The sequence below is a fragment of the Lissotriton helveticus genome, chromosome 4_1 (genome assembly GCF_964261635.1).
Source record: "Lissotriton helveticus chromosome 4_1, aLisHel1.1, whole genome shotgun sequence".
Classification (NCBI taxonomy): domain Eukaryota; kingdom Metazoa; phylum Chordata; class Amphibia; order Caudata; family Salamandridae; genus Lissotriton; species Lissotriton helveticus.
This window is the reverse complement of record NC_136063.1, coordinates 961,943,125-961,956,930: the sequence shown is the minus strand read 5'-3', so window position 1 is coordinate 961,956,930 and position 13,806 is coordinate 961,943,125. Positions and strand designations below refer to the sequence as shown.

General features: G+C 48.5%; 1 long non-coding RNA gene across 1 annotated transcript in view; it reads right to left on the bottom strand.

The window, feature by feature from the left end:
• Positions 1 to 9,019, bottom strand: part of LOC144828929 (uncharacterized) — a 71,001-nt gene extending 61,982 nt beyond the window's left edge. The window contains exon 1 of the long non-coding RNA XR_013610558.1: positions 8,824 to 9,019. This is a non-coding gene — a long non-coding RNA (uncharacterized LOC144828929). The remainder of the gene's footprint in view (positions 1 to 8,823) is intronic.
• Between the last annotated feature and the right edge of the window lie 4,787 nt (positions 9,020 to 13,806).

The window sequence follows — 13,806 nt, the reverse complement described above, 5'->3', positions numbered from 1 at the left end:
GGACCTCTCGGCGCCCCTCGGCTCCTCCGCGCTGGAAAAGCGGGCCCGGTCTACCCACCCTCACGCTTCTGGCGGGGGCGGCGGCCGGGGAGTCAAAGTCCGCCTCTCTCTGCGCGCTGCACGGCTGTGCGCGGCTGGCGGGGGAGAGAGCGGGGGCCCTGGGAGCGCTCAGCACGCGGCTCCTGGGGCGAGGCGAGGCAGCGGGCGGTGCGAGCAAAGCAAGACAGATGCTCGCACCGCGGGGCAGGACACAGTACCTTTTCTTGTTGAAGCAGCCTGGGCACAGTTCAGCGCGGTGATCCGCGTCGCGGTGTCTTCCTTCCGACGTTGGAGCGAGCGGCGGCTCGGCTCTGGCTCGGGGGTTGGCGTTGCGGCGCGGGCCGGGCTGATGAAGCGCCTTGAGATTTCCTGACACAGGGGGCACACGCAAACGGGGTAGCGATCCTCGGCGCGGGCCTCTTTCTACCCAGGCGACGATCAGGCGCCCCACGCAACAGCTGTTTCAGCGGCGGCGCGTTCAGGGGCACAAGACTCGAAGGGGTGCAAGCAGGCACCGGGCGCCACCTTCTCTTCACGATGCGAGCTGCAGCTCGGGGCCAGTCACGGTGTTTGGATCAGCTGGGCTGGTCTTCACGATGCTCGGGGCCAGGCAGGCGGCAGTCACTTTGTTTAGAGCGAGGGCAGCTCCCAGAGGGGTGCTAGAAAGCGCGATGGTCAGAGCGCGCTCTGCTTTTCCTGGAGAGGCTCGCAAAAGGAAAACAGCGTCTTGCAGTGGTTCCTCTGTCAGGGGATAGCGCCCACTGTTCCTGGGGCGCTGGTCAGGGGGCAAGTTCACAGGCAAGCCCTCGGAGATCTCTCAGCAGAGTTTGGCACAAAGTTCAAAATAAAAGCAAAAGTCTCTTGTGGTCTTTTCTCTTCCTCTCCTTTGGCAGCAAGGCACCAGACACAGGCCAGAGTCAGCACTCCTCCTTGTAGTCCTTCCAGGTCCTTCTCTTCGGGCAGAGTTTCTCTTGTAGCACAAACAGGATCTAATTTACAAGGAGCAGGGCTCCTTCTTTTATACCCAGTTTCTTTTGTTCTAGCAAGCCAGGGGGGCCTCTGCATAACTGCTCCAGTCTCTGAGTACTTGTTGTGGGTACTTATGACTTCTGTATTCAGTGTGAGGGCAGGCACATCAGCCGCTCCCCAGGGGGGCGGAGCCGGCATTGTGAGGACAGGAGTAGCCTGAGCACTTTGTTGACAGGCTTCGGTCCTTCCTGGGCCAGGTGCAGGCTGAGTCATCAGTCGCTCCCCAGGAGGGCGGAGCCAGCATTGTGGTGGCAGAGCACAGCCTGATGCATCATTCAGGGGAAACTCCCACCACCCACTAAGGTGTCATCTGGCTATTCACTACCTGTCAACTCCCAGCCCTGTCACTCACACACACCAGACAGTCAGATCCACATCCAAGCAGAGGCGGGCTGAAATGGTTAGGCAAGCAAATGCTAACTTTCTAAAAGTAGCATTTGCAAACACAGGATATTAAAATAAACTTTACTAAAAGAAGTATTTTATTATTCTGAGTTCAGGCATACTAAACATGAATTTCTACCATGTTCCCTGAGCCTGCTGGGGTTATAGAGTGTAATAATTCCAGCAGCCCATCTGGCCTAGAAGGGAACAGGTAGCCTTACAATAGTGAAAAACGAATTTGGTAGTAATTCACTATTAGAACATGCCACACACATCAGGGCATGTTCTACCTTACACTTACAATGCACCCTGCCCTCAGGCCTACCATAGGGGTGACTAATATGAAGTTTAAGGGAAGGTTTAGGGGCTGGCAAGTGTGTGCACTTGCCCAGCCAGGGTGACAGTACCAGACTGCACGCAGGTTCTGCAATGGCAGACCCTAGACACATTTTAAGGCTGCTTCTGTGGGTGGCGCAACCAGCGCTGCAGGCCCACTAGCAGTATTGGCATTCACAAGCCCTGGCACTCCTGGTGCACTTTACTAGGGACTAACAGTAAATCCAATGAACCAATCATGGACATCAATCACATGTACACTTTACAACAGGGAGAGCATATGCACTTTAGCACTGGTCAGCAGTGGCAAAGTGCCCAGAGTCATTAAACCAACAAAAACAGGTCAGAGAGAGTATTGGAGGAAGGCAAAAAGTTTAGGGATGACCCTGCCAAGAGGCCCAGGTCCAACAGCCTCCACTTATTCTCATCTCACTCCCTTTTTGATCCAGCTTGGGCTTTTTTGTAGGACCTTCTCAGGTCTCTTACTAGGTCAGTGTTTTTGGGTCCGAGTGCGGACGATAGTCATCGTTTTAGCTGCCTGCACTCGAGGTTGAACCATGCTGTCCGCTGAGTTACCCTAGAACTAGACTTCAGTCGGGGTGAGGGATCAACAAAATGAGCGGCAAACTGTTTGATGAAACAGGAGTGGCTGTGTGTAATGGCATCCAGCCCTCCTGGTTGTTAAAGTTGGGGTGTAAATCCCGCCGTGCACCCAGTCAGTTCTTGTTTAATTAACTGGAGCTTGTCCTCATCCAGGATCACCTTCTGCCGCTTAAGGTGGCGATTGTTATTCATGGGATAGAACTCTCCTCTTAGATTGGCTCTAGACCAGACACGAGGCTTGCCCTAGGGGGACATTAGGCTCAAGGATACAGGGTTGTGGTCACTGTCAACACTTGTGCCCATTTTCATGTCTATTAACAAGGGACCTCAGGATCTTCAAGAAAGTAATCGATGTGGCTTATACCCTTAGATCTATTTAAAGTATTGCCACCTAGCTTGTCTGACTTGGTCCGCCTATTTGTGGCCCTCAGCCCAAACCTCAGAACTACGGCATTCAATTGTAGTGCCACTGGCGACCATTTTTTAATAGGGGGTAGGTCAAGTTGGGGAAACTAGCCACAGATCATCTTCCTCCCTTACCTCGCAGGCATCCTCCCACACCAAGGGTTCGAATGTCACATTAAATTCACCCGCTAGGAATAGGGGGTGCGTAAGGCACCCAGCACATCAGTTTCGGAATCAACACATCGCGGCCTCGCTGCTCGTCTTCGGAAACCCACGCATCTCCATCAACGCATGAGTGAAATTAATGCATCCCCTCAACTGCAGGAGCGATATTGACCCCGCATCTCATGTTTGTGACGAGGATAAAGATACTCTGTTCCCTGGGCCTGTGTGATTCCTGTACCTGGCATGTGCAACATCGTGGTCAGCTTGACCTGTTGACTTTGCATCGGTCCATCCCAATCTCAAGTAACCCCATAAGTGCTATTTGCATCTGATCGATATTTTTGCACCTATTCTTTTAAAATTCATATCTCGACTTGTGCTGATTGGATTGTTGTTCAGTTTGATCTTGTTTCGTTCAAAATATAATCTCTTTTTCTAAACTTGTGTGGAATCTTTCTGTGGTGTATTTGTTGTGTTACTCGGAGTGTGTTGCACAAATACTTTACACATTGCCTCTTTAGATAAGCCTGACTCCTCTCTGCCAAGCTGCCAGAGGGTGAGCACAGGTTATCTTTTAGTGTGTATCTAGTTTACCAAGAGTAGAGTGTGATTCTACTTGGACAGGGTGCAGACCTCGGCGAACCAGAAACCCAATTTTTGACATTGATTATACCAAACGATTCTCGGCGTCAGAAATTTCATTAAGTTCGAAGCCCTATAATCGATAAGTTGGATAGCCTCACTCATGTCATCTTGAAGAAACATGTTAACTGTAAACGAAGCAGAAATGCTTGTTAACCACCAGTGGGGTCTCATTTCTGTCCCCGTGGCTTCTTTTAAAGTGGGAATGGTGCAAGGGTCTATGTAGTAAACAAATTAAGTAAATAGCAAGACACGTCTTCCAGTAGTTAAGTTGGATTTATTAAGTTACAAGGAATAAGATAAACAGCAGAGCAGTAAGCCTCACAGCTGACCAGACCAACTGCCAGGGTTAGAATCCCCACACACCAGATGGAACACAGCTAGGTAAGAAGATAGAAACACAAAGAAAGGACTAAAGAGACCAAGAAGTCATATAGAGCTAAGAATGAATTTACAACACATCTTCCCCCCTTACAAACAAAACACATATGAAAACCTCAAACACATAAGAAGATGAAGCATGGAAAACACGAAGAAGAAAACGTATAACACTTAGGAGGTCGAAGACCTCCTGAACTTCCAGAACAGGGAGAAAAGAGAAACAGGATCAAGAAGTGAAATAAGATGAAGATCACTATGACCACCTTCTCCCCTTCAACTGACAAAAAAGAAGAGCAAGTCAACCCTCTACGCTCCATCATTGTGGCCACCAAAAACAGAAACAGAGAGTTCACTTTCTTCAATAATAATTGTCCATTGCAGATATTCACTATTTTGAAGATAGAACAGTTCTGGAAGAATACTCCCGAAGAAAAATTTGGATCAAGACTTCTTTTCAGCTCAAAAGTTAATTCTGAACCAGGTGTCCAGGTTCTGGGTCTTTACTTCGGGTTAAGAGCCTCAGATTGTTTTTAGGCTTCCAAAATCTCTTAAAAATTCATTTCTCAAACTCTAGTCCTTCACGAACCACGGTTGTGAACCCTGCCAGATCTGGGACTCTCTTCATGCTCTCCCGGAACAGGTTGTGGGAGTTTTGTCCTCCACCGGTCCTGGGACATCATCTGACCACTCCCGGTACTCCCACTCTGGTTCTGGGACATCCTTTGTCCTCTCCCGGTCCTAAATCTGGAACTTTTGTCCCCTTCCAGTCCAGAGACATTCTTTGGTCCCCACCCATCTCTTGGTTCAGCGGGTCCTGGAATTTACATTGTTCACAACCAGTCCAAGGGCATTTTTTTTCTCAACAGTCTACAATGATCCAGGCTAAATATTTTTGCCACTGGAGCCCTCCCTTCCACCAAGTGCTGGTTTTTGGGCCATTTCTTGTTATTTTCCACTATCTCACCTCACCTTATGGAAGTGCCAACCCTGCTTGAGAAAGATTCAGTCTGCTGGCTAGGGACCATATACAATTAAAACCCTTTGTTGTTCATGGAGCCCTCATCTGATAATACCGTCTACACCAGCTATGGATTACCCCTCCCCTCCCCCACCCCTCTTCCAATGTCTCACTAGCACTCCGGCCTTTGCCCTGGCAGAGGTGAGGGGGTGTAGCTTCTCAGCTGCTGCCCTGGCTCTGTGGCACTCTCTGGCATGTGCCCGAGTTTACCTCCTCACTCTGAGTCGAGGCACCGGCCTCTTGTGCACCCAAGCTTTGCACCCACCTCTTTGCATCTAGCACACCCGGTCCATCATACGCCCCTTCCATGCCCTGACTAGTGCTTTGAAATGTAGTTACATTCTGAAGATGGTGCTACTCATTGCGGGGGCGACTTAGAAATATTGTAGCCAGCCAGCTTGGTTTTGTCACCCAGGGTGGCCGGGTTTGTCGCGCCATCTGTAGCGTGCAGCTGATTGGATCGGCCTCGGCAGCAGGCACTGGATAGAAATGAAAAACAGATCGTTATGCAAAAGGCCACGGCCGGAAACACGCCAACCTGTTCACTATAACTGCAGGGTCGTAGTAAGGCGCCTGCTTAGGGCTTGGCTGGCCGGGAGTTCGTAGGTTTGAAGTGCAAATGCTATGAGAGCAGGATAGCTCAGTGAGCTGAGCACCAGCTGCAGGGTCATGTGCACCACTGGCAAGCCGCAGAGGTCGCATGGTGGTGTCGCCCAGTTTTAACTGCGTCACCACCTTTTTCAGTCAGTAATCTCGCAGTATCTATTCACTCACTACCTCACCATTCTCTCTGCAGCCACAACTGCTGGCTTTCCCATCTCTCCTCTGTCATCTCCTTTTACCCGCTGTACCACTTCCCTAAAGCCGTGCTGAGCCTGCACCAAGGGGAGTGATATGAAATACGACAAAGGAAGGCATCAGGCTGTTATAAATATTCAAGATTCATTTTTCATTGAATTGCCCCCGATAAATGGAGGGATGGGGGGGGGGCTGCGGCAACAGGGCCTAATACAAACTAGACCCACACGTTTGCTCTCTCCAGTTTGCGACTTGTAAATAACTTTGTTAATGACTTTCGTGGCCTTGCATCTTATTTTCCCCCTTACCTGTTTCCTCGATTCTCGTTCTTGCCAGATATCGCTGACTCTTTTCCTTTGTCCACTGCTCTGCTTATCCCCGTGATGCCCATGAAACACGCCTCCGTGCAGCCAATTACTGGTCTGCAAACAGTCTGCCTGGGATGACAGTTAAGCAGAATCGTTCCGCTTCACGTTGACATATAAACGGTCTGTTACTTAACATCGTGTGATCTAGGGCAAAACACTTCATCTGCATGTGCATCGAAATCGGTATTTGCCTAACTGAGGACGCCTTAGAAATTATACAAATGGGCATTTAAACAGGCAGACATGAAAATACACTTTCGAGTCGCAGGATCTGGAAAAAAATGAATCAGTTTTAGAAAATGCGGTAAATCCCAATTGACACTATAAACAAGCGCTCGGCCATGACGTACAGTTTTCTGTTTTTCTGTCATCCCACTTGGAGGGCCTCTGCCTGCTTTCCGTTGGTTTGTTATCTTTATGGGGTCATCTATTTGACCCCATAAAGATAACAAAGCTTTCACGGCAGAAGGAAGTCAAGCCAGTCAGTCCAAGTGGGACAGCAGAAATAGAGAAAACTGTACGTCACCACAAGCTCTTTCCCAATGGCCGGCCACCGTTTAGCCTAAATGGTGACACCGGCCAATGGGAAAGAGGGGTGGGACTTAAAGCCCGCTAGTGTAACCCACCTAAAAACATAAAATCTCGCGGGCTCGACTGCACATGTGGGCAGTATGCCACGAGACCTAAAAAGGAGACAACAACTGAGGGAAGGAATTCTCAAAGAGTGAGCAGAAGTTAGAACTCGAGGGGGTAAGTAAGCAAAACCAAAAATGGAGTAGAGCATCCAGGGCAATGTAGGAGGAACATCAGTAGATATAGTTGAGGAGAAGAAGGGTGAAAGTAAAGATCACATTATTTATACTGGAGCACAGAAAGGAAGGATAGGGTATAAGTAATGGTGCAGCGAATGAGTGAGGCTAAGAAGCTCGTCTCAGGGGGCGGCCGAGCACAGTGAAAGTGATACAGGGCTGAGCGGCTGCACTTGCCTCTTGATGTCTCTCATGAAGCAAACGGAAAGGGAGGGGGGTGGGGGAGGGAAATACTGTGTTTGCTCTCGGAGGGTGGGTGGAGGGCTCCAAACATGAATTGGGAGAGGGAAACAAAAAAATACTAGTTAAGTGCATCAAATCAGATGTATTCTAAAATGAAGAGTGTACTGTGCACACTGAACTTCATACAGCACTGTGAATGATAGCACGTATTGTGCGTGAGGGGGTGCACAGTGTTCAAAAGCATGGTGTGCCACGCTGGAAGAGCTCGGTGTCAATGGAAAATAAGTATTTAGCAAAGCAGCACATTGTCATGCTTATAGGCTCGGGTGAAGGTGCGTATACAAATAAAAGCCCACATTTTAACAAAATGCAAATGCCGTCGGAAACATAAGGACACTATGCTGATACATGAGCTGAGGCAAACAATAAGCATAGGAGTGCACCCAAAGAGACCTAACATAAAAAAAAGAGTAGGCTAACATGTAACTGGGCCAGTCTCCTGGAAGTTTCTGAAACACCAAAAAGGCAGGACTAACTAAGCATACTGACCAAACAAAAGCAGGTATTTATGAAGGGCATGAACAGAAGCCAATGGAAAAGATGAGATGCGCTTGAAGCCCCTATTCCAGATATAGCATGCCTCTTAGAGTAGTGCATGCTCATGCGCTGCCTAGGCTCGACCTAATAAAATTTCAGATGTTTGGCAACATCATCTGCTGATAACATCCTCAGCAACCAATTACTCAATCATTGTTTTTCACCTCCACAAGATCTTGGTGCAACTGGTAATGGGAAACGTTCTTCACGTTTTAATTAATGCTACTGTGTGCAAATGACCTACACAATTTGTGGGAGAAAGGCCTTCCGAACTGGTGTCTGAACAGCAATTTGCGCAGTATGAACTGGCGCCAGATCTTGTTCATTCCTTCCTTGTAGCCTCTCTGACCGAGCACCTCGGGCCCAATACTAGTTCCTTTCCAAAATGGCGCCTCTCAGAGACACATAGATTTTTGATGTACAGTTAATTAGTAATGGCGTAGTTTTTAGGCTGAAATTGTGTTTGGACTTGTTTACCGTATTTTGGGGAGGGATGATATTTCATGCACCTGTTGCACTGTACAAACACCCACAATGGTTATCACTAGTCATGATACATCCCTTCAAATGTTGAAACTAATAAAAGCATATATGTTGGCCTGTGTGAAATTAACCTGGCATACAAAGGATATAGTGATAACTGCGTGGTGCCATTTTTCTCAGTCTGCTCACACACAGCACACGCGCAAGGGTGGCCCGACACAACATGCTTTTCATTTAGGCAGCCGAGGTTTATAAGACTTTCATATGGAGCTACCTCGGACCTTATCCAGTGTGAAACCAGTGACTGTGTTCCATAAATGTCAAGCGGCCTGATGTCATCCTGCCATCTTTTCAATTTTTTTTGCCTAAAGCAATTTGTCTGATGGCACTCATAGCCACACACTTATTTTGGTTGTGTATTTTATTTTTAGCGCAACCCTTATAAATGTGCTTGGCTTATTAGCACTGGGGAATACAAAACTAAAGCTCTAAATTACGAACTTCAGTTCACAATATAGTCACAACAGGGTGAATATTTTTTGCATGTTTCATGGGCCGATAGCTCAGTGAGCATAACTCTTACCTTTCAAATAAGTTGTGATGTCCAGTCAAGGGTGTGACTCCTGGTAAGGCTGGTCAACTCAGACCAGAAATTGAACACCATTTAACTGGGTTATAGTAACTCCTCCTATTTACAGTCCATAGAAATGACAGACGCACAGTATTAAGTGCTGCACGAAAACGATATCATAGACATCAATTGCGTTGGGAACCCCTGCCCGCCATTTTCTTTTGTTTTATTGAAGCTATGGATCAGCTGCTCCTTTAAGAAGATGGTGGCGTGCACTGGATTGGCTCTTTTGACGCTCGCGCTCCAGCTCTCTCCAATGACGTCAAGCATACCAATCCCTTATTCCTGGGAGAGCGAAAACTGCTGCACCGGCGTTGGCGTGCGCTCCACGTGCATCCATGTGAACGCTGGGCGCATATGCTGTGATGGCAGGCACGGCCGTTTTATCGTCCAGTCAGGAAAGTGATACGCACCGCTATTCACACACTTTACTATAAAGCATCAAAATGGAGTGCCGCTCTTTTCATCCTTGACTCCGACATTAATCCCCATATGCTCATATATTTTATACTGTGGTTATTTTAGCATCTGGATGGTAGCTGCTTCTGCCAGCTCTGCATTTTTTTGTACACACGCGGCTCTCAGTCAGGAGCCAGGAAATCCTGGCAGTGTGCTGAGCTCTGCAGAACTTATTTAGAATTTACATGCAAAAAGATATTTAGTCCACAGCTGATGTAATATTGTTCATTCATGAACATCGTGCCAGCAGAAGTTATAGGGTTATATGTGTTTGTGGCTGCATCTTCTCACATTATATATACAGTGTGACTGGAACACAGCTCTACCTCACACATATATACTAACCTTACAGACTGTGGGGGACAGTGAGGGGCTTATTTATAGGCCCCTTGCGCTGCCGTTGCGTACGTTTTTGTGACGCTCCTGTGGCGCAGGATTCTGCCCCATATTTAACAGGCAGCACTAAGCCACTTTTTTTGGCTTAATGCTGCGCTGTACATATAGTTTGCTTTAACACAGTTTTCTACATTAAAGGGTCGTGCATAGGGTGTTGCTGGGGGCGTTCCCAGCAACATCCATGGCTTTTTGACACTGCCTCTGATTTACAAGAAATTGCAACTTTGAGGCAGCGCCAAAAACTTACGCCTCCCGAGGGGATGTGTAAGGGAGGCACAATGAGGAGAAATATTTGTATTTCTCCTTGTTTTTCCTTTTTAGGTCGAGGGACCGTTAAGCTGCGAAGCAGCTTCCGGTCCGGAGAATTAATGTCCTCTAGTGGGGCTTCAGAACCCGCCTCCCTGCTCTGTCTCTCCACCATTGGCTGGCTTCCTAAAAGGAGGCCAGCCATTGGAGGAGAGAGCCGTCCCTCCAAAGAAGCTCTGTCTTTTTCGGATTCGGGGCGTGATTTTTTGCATTCTTTAGCCCTGTGACGTCGTCTGTCACTCAGGGCGCAAAAAACACGCCCCCGAATCTGAAAATGGCGGCGCTTTTCTTTAGGCCATTTCACAACAACAGCCGCCCCAAGAAGTCGCAGCCTCCTCCACCTAGCAGCCTCTGTGTGCGAAGATAGCACCCAGAGTCGTGGATGCGCCAACAATAACAGTAAAACATATTCATCAAAACCCACTATGCTGTAAACATTGGGTAAAACGTCATTTCAGATTCAAAATGATTGCATTCTCGAGACCTCACAGAGGTAGGTTATGTACTGTTTGCAGCATGCAACTTCAGTTGACTCAACTGTTACTGCGGATTTTGTCAATGCTTATTTTATTCCGTTGTTTCTTGCTTCATAACTATGCGCGTGCGTAGCCCTAGCAATACATAAAACAACAAGGAGTGACTTGTAACTATTTAGAGCGCACGCAAGTCTCCCTTATCACTGCTGCCAGCCAAGGAAACTGCTACTTGACAATCGTAGACCCTTGCTTTCACGGCGGAGCTCTCACCTTCTGAAGCGCCAGGGTATGGCCGGCTGGAGAGCCGGGCCTGGCGGAGAATGAGCGCTCGCTGCCGATTCTGTTCTATTTTCGCACGTAACGCGGCCGGCAGCGGTGCGGCTTCTTGTTCCTGCTGCTCCATGTTAGCATCCAGACTCCCGGCTGTTTCTAACCGAACCTCCATGTTTACGGAAATTAGATTTGATGGTACGCTATCGCTATTTTGTTTTCTTTTGCAGCTTTGTACAGCGCAAACTCGATTCGATTACGTAGCTGCTAACTTTTCACATTACTTACGTGTGACATTTTGTTTGTTTTCAGTTAAATCATTAGTGACATTCTATTGCTAAATGCGTGACACTTCGATTGCCACTTTGTGTGCGTCCGGCCCCTTTTATTAGGTCTCGGTAATTGCAGCGCAGTGGAAATGTTATACAAATAAGTCTTTATTAATGCCACAAAAAGTACTTTAATTATATTTACGAAGATCAGAAAACGGGGTCACCTGAACTTTTCTTGAGATTCACAGCCGTGGGTCTGTTTCCATAAACTGGTTGCAGTTATGTCCAGGATGTTACTGTTTATGTGCCCGGCGTTATTTTTCCACGCGCTTAAAGGGATGTATATTTAGGGAGGGATGGAGGGCGCATGAGTATTCGCTTGATTATTAGGTTGCATTTTTGTTCATCCGTGTTGTTTATCTTCCTATTGTTGTGGGGCAGTTTCTAACATGCCATTATTTTAGCAAAAATGGATTTCCCCAGTGTTAAGTTCTCGGAACTCCGCCACTGAATTAGCCGTGCAGGCGGGAACTTTACCATAGCGTTATAAAATTAAATTTGTTATCCGGCTGGTGTTTGTGTACGTCTCCATCTCAGAGGGTGTTTTTTCTTGACCCTATCCGTGGCTTTATTGAAAATGGGGAGGGAGGGATGGGGGAATGGACGCCGACATCATTTAGAGGGTTTTGAACGGCATCCAGTAAGTTCTTGCACCGATTCCTCGGAGATTATGTGGTATTTAACTCCTGTTTCTTGTGTGTATGAGCGAGCACTTTCTGACTTATTTACCATGTTTCACCCCGTGGAGTCCTGTATCTTTGCCTATTGAACGAGGAAACTCCATTTAAAGAGCTGCCGACCTCCCGTCTTGGGCTGTGAAATACCTGTCCCGTGGGGTGCCTTGATCGTCCTACCAATGCCAGAGGAGGCTGCCATGGCCTCGGCACCCCACGTGGGGGGCGGCCACGTCGCTTCTTGGCAGAGTGTGAGTGCAGAGTGTGAGTGCAGAGTGTGAGTGCAGAGTGTGAGTGCAGAGTGTGAGTGCAGAGTAGTGAGTGCAGTGCAGAGTAGTGAGTGCAGTGCAGAGTAGTGAGTGCAGTGCAGAGTAGTGAGTGCAGTGGTGAGTAGTGAGTGCAGTGCAGAGTAGTGAGTGCAGTGCAGAGTAGTGAGTGCAGTGCAGAGTAGTGAGTGCGTAGTGAGTGCAGAGTAGTGAGTGCAGAGTAGTGAGTGCAGAGTAGTGAGTGCAGAGTAGTGAGTGCAGAGTGCAGAGTAGTGAGTGCAGAGCAGAGTAGTGAGTGCAGTGCAGTGCAGAGTAGTGAGTGCGTAGTGAGTGCGTAGTGAGTGCAGAGTAGTGAGTGCAGAGTAGTGAGTGCAGAGTGCAGAGTAGTGAGTGCAGAGTAGTGAGTGCAGTGCAGAGTAGTGAGTGCAGTGCAGAGTAGTGAGTGCAGAGTAGTGAGTGCAGAGTAGTGAGTGCAGAGTGCAGAGTAGTGAGTGCAGAGCAGAGTAGTGAGTGCAGTGCAGTGCAGAGTAGTGAGTGCGTAGTGAGTGCGTAGTGAGTGCAGAGTAGTGAGTGCAGAGTAGTGAGTGCAGAGTGCAGAGTAGTGAGTGCAGAGTAGTGAGTGCAGTGCAGAGTAGTGAGTGCAGTGCAGAGTAGTGAGTGCAGAGTGCAGAGTAGTGAGTGCAGAGTGCAGAGTAGTGAGTGCAGAGTGCAGAGTAGTGAGTGCAGTGCAGAGTAGTGAGTGCAGTGCAGAGTAGTGAGTGCAGTGTAGAGTATTGAGTATAGAGTAGTGAGTGCAGTGCAGAGTAGTGAGTGCAGTGTGCAGAGTAGTGAGTGCAGTGCAGAGTAGTGAGTGCAGTGTTCAGAGTAGTGAGTGCAGTGCAGTGAGTGCAGTGTGCAGAGCAGTGAGTGCAGAGTAGTGAGTGCAGAGTAGTGAGTGCAGAGTAGTGAGTGCAGAGTAGTGAGTGCAGAGTAGTGCGTGCAGTGCAGAGTAGTGAGTGCAGTGTGCAGAGCAGTGAGTGCAGTGTGCAGAGTAATGAGTGCAGTGTGCAGAGTAGTGAGTGCAGTGCAGTGAGTGCAGTGTGCAGAGCAGTGAGTGCAGTGCAGAGTAGTGAGTGCAGTGCAGAGTAGTGAGTGCAGTGCAGAGTAGTGAGTGCAGTGAGTGCAGTGTGCAGAGCAGTGAGTGCAGTGTGCAGAGTAGTGAGTGCAGTGTGCAGAGTAGTGAGTGCAGTGTGCAGAGCAGTGAGTGCAGAGTAGTGAGTGCAGTGTGCAGAGTAGTGAGTGCAGAGTAGTGAGTGCAGTGCAGAGTAGTGAGTGCAGTGCAGAGTAGTGAGTGCAGTGTGCTTGCAGTGCAGAGTAGTGAGTGCAGTGTGCAGAGTAGTGAGTGCAGAGTAGTGAGTGCAGAGTAGTGAGTGCAGAGTAGTGAGTGCAGAGTAGTGAGTGCAGAGGAGTGCAGTGAGTGCAGTGTGCAGAGTAGTGAGTGCAGTGTGCAGAATGGTGAGTGCAGTGTGCAGAGTAGTGAGTGCAGTGAGTGCAGTGTGCAGAGCAGTGAGTGCAGTGCAGAGTAGTGAGTGCAGTGCAGAGTAGTGAGTGCAGTGTGCAGAGTAGTGAGTGCAGTGCAGTGTGCAGAGCAGTGAGTGCAGTGTGCAGAGTAGTGAGTGCAGTGTGCAGAGTAGTGAGTGCAGAGTAGTGAGTGCAGTGCAGAGTAGTGAGTGCAGTGCAAAGTAGTGAGTGCAGTGTGCAGAGTAGTGAGTGCAGA